At 38.5% G+C, this 15,000-nt stretch overlaps 1 protein-coding gene across 1 annotated transcript in view; it reads left to right on the top strand.

Moving 5' to 3' along the window:
- The window catches only part of LOC144956587 (solute carrier family 35 member F3-like), a 98,889-nt gene that overhangs the window by 41,654 nt on the left and 42,235 nt on the right, over window positions 1-15,000 (top strand). The window lies entirely within an intron of this gene.

Here is a 15,000-nt window from a genome sequence, read left to right as displayed (position 1 = left end):
CTCCAATTCATTTTTGGCTCCTTACACTCCTTACTCCTGGCAATAATTTACCGTCCACTGACTAAATTCCTTTTTCACATTTGACCAGAAAATTGTTTTTTCAAATATCGATCGATAAAAATACCCCCCCTCCCCCCCTTCAAACCTATCTGTCACATGATCTTAAACCAAACACTAGATCTAGGTCTTTTTAAAAGATGGGAGCATTTCTTTTATAATTCGGTATTTAAAGTAAAACTTTTTTTTTCGGCAAGAATTGAATTTTTAAAAATTAGTTGGTTTCTTTTTGGCGTTTTTTTTTTTGTGTGTGTTGTTTTGGTCAGTTCGGGAATCCTGGCAATAGGGACCTCTTGTGATATCGAATCAAATCAAAGGCGCAGACGACGAAATCAAAAACGATTGGAATGGAATAAAGAAAAATAATAGACAAAAAAAATATTGTTGTAAAAAAAATAGATGGAAATTGGAACTGAGACGCAAGGGGGGGGGGGGGGGGGGGGGGGGTGAGTGATTTCCTAACTGCTACATCTTTATTATTTTAAAATTTATTTTTATTTGAAAATTGTATGTGTATTGGGAGGGGGGGGGGGGGGGGGGAACCAACCGAGCTCACTAACATACATACACATGCATTAAGTATGAGTATAGATAGAATGCGCTTGGCCAAGGAGTTCACAACATTGCCATCCGGAAGTATAACGGACCAACACACAAACTCTGTGTAACCTTGAACTTTTATAGTCTGGTTAATACAGTTTAGTGAGAACAAACGCGGATGGCAAAAACAATAACAAAGGCCTGAATGACGTCATCTGCATACTATCTATAGGTAGATATACAGGAAGATTATTGGGTAAATTGATAGATGGGTAGGTAGGTAGATATTATGTGGATAGATATGTAGGCAGATAGGTGGATAGGTAGATAGGTAAATGGATAGACAAGTAGATATCTTGGTAGGTAGATATTATGTGGATAGATATGGAAGGTCCTGTCAGTTTCTCATATATATATATATATATATATATATATATATATATATATATATATATATATTATATATATATATAACTTAAGCATCCATATAGCACTATATCCACTTAACGTGCTCAAATTGTTTTAAAGGCGTCCCAAGCAAACAGCAGCACTTAACATGTAGGACGAATCACGACGCCTTTAAGGAGATAATATTACAATTTTTTCCGACAGAGACAACGCTGTAACGACCAGCTACTCATTTTCTACCTGAGTACGGTGAGAGAATATATTAAAATGTGACTAATGAGCCTTTTCCAAGAACTCAACTATGCTCTACTCAGCGAGCGGGAACGGAACCCTTAACCTTCTGGTCCGAAGAGGAGTGTCATAATCACGTGACTACATAGTCGTACTTAGCCGTTAGGTTACATTGGCAAGTCGCTTATTGATAGTTCGAAGATGACGTCACTCAGGTCTTTGTTATTGTTTTTGCCATCCGCGTTTGTGAGTTGTTCTCACTAAACTGTATTAACCTGACTATAAACGTTCATGGTTACACAGCGTTTGTGTGTTGGTCCGTTATACTTCCGGATGGCAATGTTGTGAACTCCTTGGCCAAGCGCATTCTATCTATAGATAGAACGAAGATGACGTCACTCAGGTCTTTGTTATTGTTTTTGCCATCCACGTTTATGAGTACTTCTCACTAAACTGTAATGGACCAGACTATAAACGTTCATGGTTACACATAGTTTTGTGTGTTGGTCCGTTATACTTCCGGATGTCAATGTTGTGAACTTCTTATATGGGGATAGAAGACACAGTAAGTACCTCTATTACCAATCTAATGACACCAAGTGTATTTACTTTATTTGCTTTAGCAACAGGCGGGATGGAGACAGAATAGATAAGCGAAGTCCCCCCCCCCCACCCTCCCCCCCCCCCACCCCACCCCATCCCCAACACTCCCTCCCTTCTCCCTCTCCCTCTCCCCTTTGCCACAAAAAAAAAGACATTAAATATAAAAAGAAAGTAAAAAAAAAACAAACGAAAAATAAAGAAAACCATAAATGGCTTTGGCTTCTCGAGCGAATTATTGGCCTATCCGCCCGAATTCATTTTGGCTCCCCTCCACGTAAATGGTTGATCTCTGAAATGAAAAGAGAAAAGAAAAATGAAGAAGAAACATTGGAAAAGATAGGTAGAATGAAGTTGACGTCACTCAAGCCTTTGTTAGTTGTTTTTTTTTATATTTTTTTTCATTCATGTTTATGAGTAATTCTCACTAAACTGTATTAAAACCCGACTATAAAAGTTCATGGTTACACATAGTTTTGTGTGTTGGTCCATTATACGGAAGTATAACGGACCAACACACAAAACTGTGTGTAACCATGAACTTTTATAGTCTGGTTAATACAGTTAGTGAATATTACTCATAACGTGGATGGCAAAAAACAATAACAAAGACTCGAGTGCCGTCAACTTCATTCTATCTAGATCTATAGATTAAGTTCATTAATTCATTCATTCATTCTTTCTATCCACCCATCAATCAGTCCATTCATTATTCATCCATCCATCCATCCATCTACTTATCCATCAAACCTATTGATACATCCATCCATCCATCCATCTACCCATCCATCAAACCTATTCATACATCCATCCATCCATCCATCTACCCATCCATCAAACCTATTCATCCATCCATCCATCCATCCATCAACCCATCCATCAAACCTATTCATCCATCCATCCATCCATCAACCCATCCATCAAACCTAATCATCCATCCATCCATCCATCAACCCATCCATCAAACCTATTCATACATCCATCCATCCATCCATCCATCCATCAAATCTATTCATACATCCATCCATCAACCCATCCATCCATCCATCAAACCTATTCATACATCCATCCATCCATCCGTCAACCCATCCATCAAACCTATTCATCCATCCATCCATCCATCTACCCATCCATCAAACCTATTCATACATCCATCCATCCATCAACCCATCCATCAAACCTAATTCATCATCCATCCCATCCATCCTACCATCCATCAAACTATTCACATCCATCCATCCAATCCTACCATCCATCAAACTATTCATCATCCATCATCCATCAACCCTCATCAAACCTATTCATCACATCCATCCATCAAATCTACCCATCCATCAAACCTATTCATCACCATCCATCCATCACCCATCCATCAAACCATATCATCATCATCCATCATCCATCATTACCATCCATCAAACTATCATCCATCATCCATCACAACCATCCATCACAACTATCATCCACCATCATTACCCATCCATCAAACTATTCATCCATCCATCATCCATCAACCATCCGTCAAACCTATTCATCCATCCATCCACCCATAACCATCCATCAAACCTATCATCACATCCATCCATCTACCCATCCATCAAACTATCATACATCCATCATCCATCCATCAACCCATCCATCAAACTATTCATCCATCCATCCATCATACCCATCCATCAAACCTATTCACATCCATCCATCCATCTACCCATCCATACAACTATTCATCATCCATCCATCCATCTACCATCCATCAAACCTATTCATCATCCATCCATCCATCTACCATCCATCAAACTATTCATCACATCCATCCATCCATCAGATCCATCAACCATTATCACACCTCATCATCATCACACTCCATCCATTACCCATCCATCAAACCTATATCATCCATCCATCCATCAACCCTCCATCAAACATATTCATCCATCCATCATCCATCCATCACAATCCCATCATCAAACCTATTCATCCATCCATCCATCCATTCCATCAACCTATCATACATATCCATCCTCTACCCATCCATCAAACTATCATCCACATCCATCCATTACCATCCATCAAACCTAATCATCCATCCATCAATCCATCCATCAAACCTATTCATCCATCCATCCATCACCATCCATACACATCATCATCAACCCATCATCATCCATCCATCCATCCATCTACCCATCCATCAAACCTAATCATCCATCCATCCATCCATCAACCCATCAAATCCATCCATCAACACCATCTACCCTCCATCAAACTATTAACATCATCCAAAAACCATCCATCAACCTATTCTCCATCATCCATCCATCAACCCTCCAATCTCAATACATTCCATCATCAACCATCAAACCTATTCATCATCATCCATCCCATCCATCAACCTATCCATCCATAACCATCTCATCACCATCCATCACTATCTCCACCATCCATAAACTTCAACATCACCATCATCCATCTACCCATCCATCAAACCTATTCATCATCCATCCATCCATCCCACCATCACAACCTATTTATCCATTCCATCCATACCCATCCATCAAACCTAATCATACTCTCATCCATCCATCACTACCATCCATCAAACCTATTCACATCCATCCATCCCATCCATCACACCTATCACAACCATATATACCAATCATCCATCCATCATCATCCACCCACCATCAACTTATCCATCCATCCATCTCATACCATCCATCAACCTATCATCAACCTTACCAACCTCACATCACCATCCATCAACATACCATCCATACCTCATCATCCATCAATTACCATCAATCCATATCACCATCCATCATCATCCATCACCCATCCATCAAATATTCATCAACCATCCATCATCCACCATCGATAAACTATCAACCATCCATCATCCATCCATCCATCACAACCTATCCCACATACCTCACTATCATCACTAAACTATCTACATCACTCCAAACCTTCATCATCCATCATACATCATCAACTACATTCCACTCACATCTATATCATACAATACATCAAACTAACACCATCCATTCATCCTCATCCACTACATCCCCTTACAATCAACACACCAACTATCACCCACCATCAAATACCTCCATATCTCCTCATAAATCATCCTCTACACCACATCAACTACACCATCATCAAACAACTCCTCCACACCCACACAATCATCCATCATCTCTACCACCATCAACATTCATCAATCCATCCATCCATCATCAAATCCATCATCACCTAACTTCATCACCATCCCATCAAACTTCACTCATCACCCTCATCTACCTTCCTTCACATCCTCACCCATCAACTCACATCAACCTAACTACATCATCAACACTCATCATCATCTACATCAAAATTTCACACTCATTCCATCCAACTTCTACCCACTCACATATCCATAACACCACCATATCCCATCCTCACACCCACCTAACCCCACCATCTATCCACATCATCAAACCTACTCCCATTCATCACCATCAAACATATTCATCAACCCATCCATCCATCCATCCATCCATCAAATCTACCTATCCGTCATACCTAATCATCCATCCATCCATATACTCATCCATCAAACCTATTCACCCATCCATCCATCAACCCGTCCATCAAACATATTCATCAACCCATCCATCCATCCATCCATCGATCAAATCTACCCAATCATCAAACCTATTCATCCATCCATCCATCCATCAACCCGTCCATCAAACATATTCATCAACCCATCCATCCATCCATCCATCCATCAAATCTACCTATCCGTCATACCTAATCATCCATCCATCCATATACTCATCCATCAAACCTATTCACCCATCCATCCATCCATCCATCTACCCATCCATAAACCTATTCATCCATCCATCCATCCATCCATCTACTCATCCATCTACTCATCCATCAAACCTATTCATCCATCCATCCATCCATCCATCAACCCATCCATCAAACCTATTCATACATCCATCCATCCATCAACCCATCCATCATACCTAATCATCCATCCATCCATCCATCAACCCATCCATCATACCTAATCATCCATCCATCCATCCATCCATCCATCCATCAACCCATCCATCAAACCTATTCATCCATCCATCCATCAACCCATCCATCAAACCTATTCATCCATCCATTCATCCATCCAATCTACCCATCAACCCATCCCCGTTGTCTTCACATACCCAGTACAAGCCAACTACAAGGACGTGGGTAACAAGATATACATGTGTAACGTGATAACTCCTTCATGACTTTGTCACGGAGATACTTCATTAATCTCGTCGCCATTAGTAACTAGTCGCGACGTTCTATTATTATGTTTATTAGACAAAATCAATACACACACCACGATTGCCAGTTTGGCGTTGTTACGTTAAACTCCAAATCGTTGGCATGTTGTTGTTGTTGTTATTATTATTATTATTATTATTATTATTATTATTATTATTATTATTATTATTATTATTATTATTATTACTACTACTATTATTATTGTTATTACTATCCATCATCATATCATAAATCATCAATCATTCATCATCGTCATTATTATTATTATTATTATTATTATTATATTATTATTATTATTATTATTATTATTATTAATACTATTATTATTTTTTTTCTTTAAAAAAAATATCTCATTCTTATCATTCTTATCATTATCATCATCATCATCATCATCATCATCATCATCATCATCATCATCATCATCATCATCATCATCATTATATAAAATAATAATAATAATAATAATAATAATAATAATAATAATAATAATAATAATAATAATAATAATAATGATAATGATAATAATATTGATAATGATTAATAATAATAATAATAATAAATAATAATAATAATAATAATAATAATAATATAATAATAATAATAATAATAATAATAATAACAATAATAATAATCATCATCATATACACCACCATCATCATTAATACAAAATATGCAAAAATTACTAAGTATAAAAAACAAAATCGAAATTCTTTTTCTTGAGACACGACACTAAATCACGACACTAGAACTTGTAGAAAACAAATCAATTTTTGTCAGTTTTCATTTTTGTGTGAAATTTAACATGTCATCTATATATCGTATGAATACAGTTTTATTTTTACTTCTCTCTCTCCCTCTCTCTCTCTCTCTCTCTCTCTCTCTCTCTCTCTCTCTCTCTCTCTCTCTCTCTCTCTCTCTCTCTCTCTCTCTCTCTCTCACACACACACACACACACACACACTTTCTTTAATTCATTCGGCTTTTAATGTCAAAACTATCTGGCAACTCTGACGTATAATATTATTATGATATCACGACTTGTACTGTAGAGAATTTCCCAAAAATAGATTGATTCCATGTTTTATATTATAAAGTATTTTTAACCGTTTACGTCAATGCGAACCCAGTGACCTTTATTTATCATGCTCTGACTTGGGCCATCTCCATCGTAAACTAAATTAAAATAATAATAAAATTGAGCTTTATATAGCGCAATATCCACTAAATGTGCTCAAAGCGCTTTACAAGGGGTCCCTGGTCAATAACAACATTTAACATGTAGGACGGGACATGCCGCCTGTTAGGCGATATTACAATTTTTCGGACAAAGACAACGCTGTTAACGGCCATGTACTCATTTTACACCTGAGTACGGTGAGAGAAAGTGAGTAAAGAGCCTTTTCCAAGGACTCAACTATGCGCCGAGCGAGGCTCGAACCCAGGACCTTCCGATCCGAAAGCGAGTGTCATATCACAAGACCACAAAGCCGCACAAAAGCCTGTTATGAACCAAAATATTACGTCACAAAGAAAGACGACGATCACCAAATAAAAGTAGTCATTCAGAACCATGAGGCCCATGGAGCCGGAGTTTATACCGTGTTCTATAGAGGGAAACGGACAATAGCAACTGCTTGATATCCTTTGGATAGGACGCTAAGGCTATCGCAAAGTACTTACCGCCAAATCTAACAGACTCAGCTACCCATTCATTGCTGGGTGGACAGGCCGGATCGATCTCGGCCCCTTTGCGTGTGAGGCTAGTCGTACTCTACCAACTGGGCTATCGGGTACCCCCCCCCCCCACCCCCACGATCATCAAGCGAAAGTGAAAAGTTAGTTATAATTGCTCAAGGAAACAAATGCTTCTCTTGGTTGAGCTATTGATTACAACCGTAACTCACAATTAAGTTTTCCCACCATTATCTTCGTCTTCTTTCATGACCAATTTTTTTTGGGTTAGTACCAGGCCATGAGTTAACGACAGCTACAGTGAGGCTCACGTCTCACGACATGGCGGGTAACAAATACGCTTCAACAGTCGTAACGTCACTTCCCTCGTAATGACGTATTGGTAACTTAGTAACTAGAACTTTTTCACATGTCATGTGGTCAGAATGTCTAAAAGTCAAAGCATGATCAGATTTATAATGTTTTTTTCCCTCTGGATACGCTTTTATGCTCGTCGGAGAAATATTTCATAAGGGCGTCCGCCATTGTTCCGATAGTTTAGAGTCAGTTACTAAGTTACCATGCGTCATTACGAGGGAAGTGACGTCATGACTGTTGAAGCGTATTGCATCGCAAAACCTGACGACTTGCTGCATTTTCCCCCAATCATTTATGTTAAAATTGTGAGTGGTGCTCAGGATCTGTGGGCTCTTTACTCCGGGTGATAGGCAAGCACTTAAGGTGGCTATGGGTCTGCGGTTGATTTCAGAGCTAAAATATACTTTATTTTAAATTTTCGAGTCAAAAATAAAACAATTTAAATGTTTATTCGACTAGTCTAGTTTTAATAAACTATTCGATAACTGACGTAATTTTCAAAAGTGTATGCTCTGTATGTTGATAAAAGAACTGAAGGCTCATACTGTAAGATATAATAGTTAAAAAGGCATCCATGTCAATAGCTTGACAGGCATAGCAACAGGAGATCACAGAGGAACCATAAATTCTTTGTTCTCAGTCGTGGTAATAATGTTGGTAGGCCTTCCGTGTTCTATTGTCACGATGTGCTTTTAATAATGGGAGCGATCTATAGATAGAATGCGGTTGGCCAAGGAGTTCACAACATTGCCATCCGGAAGTATAAAGGACCAACACACAAACTCTGTGTGACCATGAACTTTTATAGTCTGGTTAATACAGTTTAGTCAGAACAACTCACAAACGCGGATGGCAAAAACAATAACAAAGGCCTGAGTGACGTCATCTTCGAACTATCTATATTCATGTCTTCGTCCAACCAAGTCATCAATCACATGATTTGTTGCTCTCCAACAATTGGATATTTCTTAACAAATGTAAACACGCTGCTGTGTTTATGAAAGAATGTAAACATACCCATGTTTTAATCTGAATAAAATGACCAATCGTAATGTTAGATATTTAAAAGGTGTGAACACTTTTCACTAAGTGAGTCACTTTGAGCACATTTTGCAAAGTGACCAATGACCTCGATCGCATGGAAAGTTAATATAGACCATGCCCATTGTCATTGTTTGATTTATTAGAATAACTGCAGAAGGCTCTAATAACATGCTCGTGATCGCCATGTATTTATAGTTTATAGCCGGTCGGCTTTGAAGAATGGATTAGAGAGAGAAGGAAAAGGAGGAGGAGGAGGAGGAGGTGAGATGGTGATGATGGTGGTAATTGTGGGAGTGGTGGTGGTGTTGATGGTAATGATGGTGATAGTGGTGATGATGGTGATGGTGGTGCTGGTGATGATGATGATGATGATGATGATGATGATGATGATGATGATGATGATGATGAGGAGGAGGAGGAGGAGGAGGATGATATTGGTAGTGATGGTGATGGTGATGATGGTGGTAATGGAAGTAATTGTGGTTGTGCTAATGGCGGTGGCGATGATGATGATGATGATGGTGATTGTGATGATGATGTTGATAGTGGTGATGATGGTGATGGTGGTGCTGATGATGATGATGATGATGATGATGATGATGATGATGATAATGATGATGATGAGGATGATGATATTGGTAGTGATGATGATGATGATGATTATAATGATAATGGTGGTGGTGGTAAAAAAGAAGTAAAAGCTCATTGAACTGTGTTCCGACGAGATACCATTGGTTATTAACCCTGTCACTATAGAAACGATTGTCACATGTCACAAAAGAAACTAATTTAAAACAATCATCGTTAAATCTAATCCTCTCTATCTCGCTCTCTATCTCACAATGTTTTCATCCAAACCCATTTCCGGTACTGTTGTTTTGGTTTTTGTTTAGTTTTATTTTAACCCTCTCCTTACCAGCCACTTTCAGGATTTTCCCCAAAACTTCACACCCAACTAACACAAACATATTATATTTGTTATCACTCAAACACAATAACAGTATAGTTCTTGAGATAAATAATTTCTTTTGCAAAACCTGCTCTATCTACAACACACTGTTCATTTTCATTAAATGTTATGATGTACCAAAAAAAAAAAAAAAAAAAAATAGAAAAAGAAAAATGTTGGTTGTATCGTAACGAAAGTAACGATTTTCCTGTAGGGAATGAGATTAGCGGAAGAGTAGCGTCCCTTGATTGGACGTCACCTTACAGAGACAACGAGAAATGGTTTTGCGCATGCGTCTCTCTCGTCCTCGCTTTCGGTGAAGTGTCTCATGCCGCACAACCAACATGACGTTCTCTCTTTAATAACTTTTCCGCTCGTGACTTCCAATCAAGGGACGCTACTCTTCCGCTAATCTCATTCCCTATAGTTGGAATGGAGAGGGTTAAAGGTTATAATTTCTCTTTTCTGTTGTACTCTTGAAAAAAACCCAGTAGTCCTTCAAAACCATCATGCCCATAGATCCAGAGATTATCCTTATTTGCAGGTCTGATAACCCAAATTGTTGTGGTCTCATTGTTGTAGTGGAAATACCCTCAAACCAACGCAAAATATTATATTGTCCTTTGCCGTCTTTCTGATAAAGACGTCGGGCTAGGACAAAATACCAAGAATAAAGAGAAGAGCCGCTAGACCTCTTCATTCTAGGCAGTTTGTCCGTGCCCGACGTCTTTATCCGGAAGACGGCATAGGACGGCAGTGCCGGGTCGTCGGAGTTAGTCTCCTGTGTGGGTAAGCCCAAATACAGTTTAGTGAGAATTACTCATTAACATGGATGGCAAAAAATTTAAAAAAAAAAAATTAAAAAAAAAAAAAAAAAAACGACATCAAAGACCCGAGTGACGTCAACTTCGTTCTATCGCCAAATTATCAAGGGACTGAACTGGTGTTCAGGGAGACAAACAACATACATGATTATTTTTTCTCTGGCGAGAAGACTTGATTTATTGCTGCAATTTCACCCGAAGCCCCTAAATCACGGAATCAATACAGCTTTCAATAAATACCTCCTTTTCCTGAACAAAAGTCTGGTTTGTAACAACGATCTGTTTAGAATGAAAAGACAATGGCATGTCCGATTGTTTGTGTTTTGTCAGTTTGAAATGAAAGTTTGAATTGTTTTAGTATATATATATATATATTAGAAACTGTTTATTCTATGTCCTCCATTTCATCAGTTGGAGGATATAGAAAAAATAATTGTTTCGGTAAAAAATACGTGAATGAACTTATATTATATATATATATATATATATATATATATATATATATATATATATATATATATATATAAAAGCCATCATGAAGATTGTGAGTGTGAGTGCGTGTGTATGTGTGTGTGTGTGTGTGTTTGTGTGTGTTTGTGGATTCGCGTGCGTTGTTTCATTGTATCTTTGTGTTTCTGTAAACGTTCCGTGCTTGGTATTTTGTTCATTCTTACAGCTATTATATTCATTGTTAGTTCATTGCTGAGAAATGAATTTAAAGTAAACATTTCGAAAACTCCTCAATTCAAGGCTTTTTACTCTTCAATGAATTTAATAAAGCATTTTAATCCAACAATGTCTATAATACAGACATACGTGGACTTACTTGCAGGTCTGATAACCCAAATTATTGTGAACTCAGTATTGCAATGAGAATACCCTCTCAAAATAATTCAAAATTTAGGCAGCTATGCGGTCTTGTGGTATGACACTCGCTTTCGTATCTGAAGGTCCTGGGTTCGTGCCTCGCTTGGTGCATAATTCAGTCCTCGGAGAAGGCTCGTTATTCACATTCTCTCACCTTACTCAGGTGTAAAATGAGTACCTGGCCGTCAACAACGTTGTCTCTGTCCGATAAAATTGTATTTTCGCCTAACATGCGTCATCTCCCATCATAAATACGAAATGTTTCTGTTGGCCAGTCCCCCTTGTAAAGGGCTTTGAGCACGTTTAGTGGATATTGCGCTATATAAAAGCTCAATTATTTTAAAAAGTGGTGTCCATTGCCATAACGTTTAGACCAAGCCCAGAATTGTATTTGGTTATCAGACCCGCAGTTACGTGCACGTCGATGTAGACTTAATATTCAGTTTTCTACGACTTGCTAACGCCGATGCCAATACCGTTTAGAGGCGATTGGTCACGAATAAGATCTGTGTCTGTGTACAGAACATTGTCGGGGGGTCCCGATAGCCCAGTTGATAGAGCACTCATTATACTTGCAAAAGAGCCGAGATCAATCTCAGCGATGTCGAGATTTGTTTTATTTATTTATTTATTTATTTATTTTCTGAACCCCCTGTGCACCCAGCAATGATTTTCTAGCTAGATCTGTTAGATCTGGCGGATAGTATATTATTTTGCAATCGACTAGCGTCCGTCCTATCAAAAGGGTAGCAAGCAATTGCTATCGCTGTTTCACGCTCCAGAAACTGAGATTAACCCCGGCTCCATGGCTCCAGATGACTCTGAAGGACTAAAACAATAATAATAATAATAATAATAATAATAATAATAATAATAATAATAATAATAATAATAATAATAATAAAAATAATAATAATAATATAATAATAATAATAATAATAATAATAATAATAATAATAATAATAATAATAATAATAATAATAATAATAATAATAATAACAACTAAATAATAATAATTCCCTCCATTCATCCCATAGGGGAAATTTATCTTTCGGGTCCATTCCAAAGGAAGACGGGAATAACCCAGGCGTCAGCCGCAGTGCAGCGCCGCAAATTGAGGTGACTTGCTCAAGGCCACACATCGCAGCGGCGGATTATCGAACTCAGTACCTTTCGGGTACGAAGCAAAGACCGTACCCCGCTGAGCCACGCTGCCTCCAGCGGATCACCGACCAGATTGTCTGACCACATTGCCCACGAATTTCTCTGATCATTGCTTTCTCTTGACCTGAATCTTATTATCCGCGCGCGCGCACGCAAACACACACACACACACATACACACACACACTCACATACTGGCCCACATATTACACAGGCATACAAATGAACACTCAACATTTACCCATAATCCCTAACTATTAGCTGCGCAGACAAACAATTCTGAGTAATCAAAGGTATAAATTGCCCATCAGTACAATACACCCCAAAGCTACACAACCAATTTGTCCTTATTCCAAGACTGGAATTACACTACTTCTACTACTACTACTACTTCTACTACTATTACTACTATACTACCACTTCTTCTTTTTCTCCCCCTCCTCCTCCTCCTCCTCCTCCTCCTCCTCCTCCTCCTCCTCCTCCTCTCTTCTTCTTCTTCTTCTTCTTCTTCTTCTTCTTCTTCTTCTCTTCTTCTTCTTCTTCTTCTTCTTCTTCTTCTTCTTCTTCTTCTTCTTCTTCTTCTTCTTCTTCTTCTTCTTCTTCTTCTTCTTCTTCTTCTTCTTCTTCTTCTTCTTCTTCTTCTTCTTCTTCTTCTTCTTCTTCTTCTTCTTCTTTTTCTTCTTGTTGTCTTCTTCTCTTTTTCTCTCTTCACTCTTCACTCTTCACTCACTCTTCATTCTTCACTCTCCTCTCTTCTTTCTTCTTTCTTAATCATCCTCCTCCTTTATGTTTGGACATCTAATTGGTGGATGAAGGCCGTTCTCTTCCCCATCTCTGACAGAGGCCCATACAGCTTGTCTACAGAGGTAATGGTACCAGTCCCAACATCCTCTCTAGCTGTTGCATTCTTTTGGAAGGTCTGGAGTACAATATTATGGTGGGAGTCTGTTTTCTCTTTCACCACAAGCACGCATCGCTTTTTTTTCCAAAGCGTTCTCATAAGTGGCCGAATGGTTAAGAGATTGCCCTGTAATCCGGAAGGTCCCGGATTCAAGCCGTCGTACTTTCGTTCTTTTTTCCTTGGGCAAAATTATTAACCCCAATTTTCTCACTTGGACAACATGGGTGATTCCTGTTGACATGAGACATCTTGTTTGATGAATTATCTTTATTCCTTCGTAGAATGCCAAGGCGGCGGGATCTTATGATGTCGTGGCGGAAAGGCGTAAAGGCCATAATAAATGCCACATCTCCATGCATCTCGGGGTAGGTCTAGCGGCTCTTCTTTTTATTCTTAGTATTTTGTCCGTGCCCGACGTCTTTATCCGGAAGACGGCAGAGGACGGCAGTGTCGGGTCGTCGGAGTCAGTCTACGGTGTGGGTTAACCCTTTGCCTGAATACAGTTTAGTGAGAAAAAAATTATAAAGGCCTGAATGACGTCACCTTTGTTCTATCTATACGAGTCCCGTGTGGAAAGGTCTGTGAACCAATCTTCTTGTCTTGTCATTAAGTCGTAACTCCGAGATGTCGAAGACAATTGTATGCAATAGCAACGAGCAGCTTGGTTCTAAACAAAGAAAATCGGTACTTTTTATTTTTCATGCTGGCCAGAACTTTTTCACATGTCGTGATCAGAATGTATAAAAGTCAAAACATGATCAGATTTATAATGTTTTTCTCCTCTGAATACATTCTTATGGTCGTCTGAGAAGTATTCTATAAGGGCGTCCGCCATTGTTCCAATAGTTTAGAACCAGTTACTAAGTTACTATGCGTCATTACGAGGGAAGTGACGTCACGACTGTTGAAGCCCATCGTGACTGTGAGTATGGTGAGAACAATTAATGGACGTGCATAAGCCTATTTTGATTTTATCGATGTCTCGATCAAATGGAGTTTAGCCATTATTTTATTTTATTTTATTTTATTTTATTTTATTTTATT

This window comes from Berghia stephanieae, chromosome 11 (assembly GCF_034508935.2).
Source record: "Berghia stephanieae isolate SIO BIC M18660-M18661 chromosome 11, UCSD_Bste_1.3, whole genome shotgun sequence".
In the NCBI taxonomy this organism is placed as follows: Eukaryota; Metazoa; Mollusca; class Gastropoda; order Nudibranchia; family Aeolidiidae; genus Berghia; species Berghia stephanieae.
This window is presented reverse-complemented; position numbering and strand designations above follow the sequence as displayed.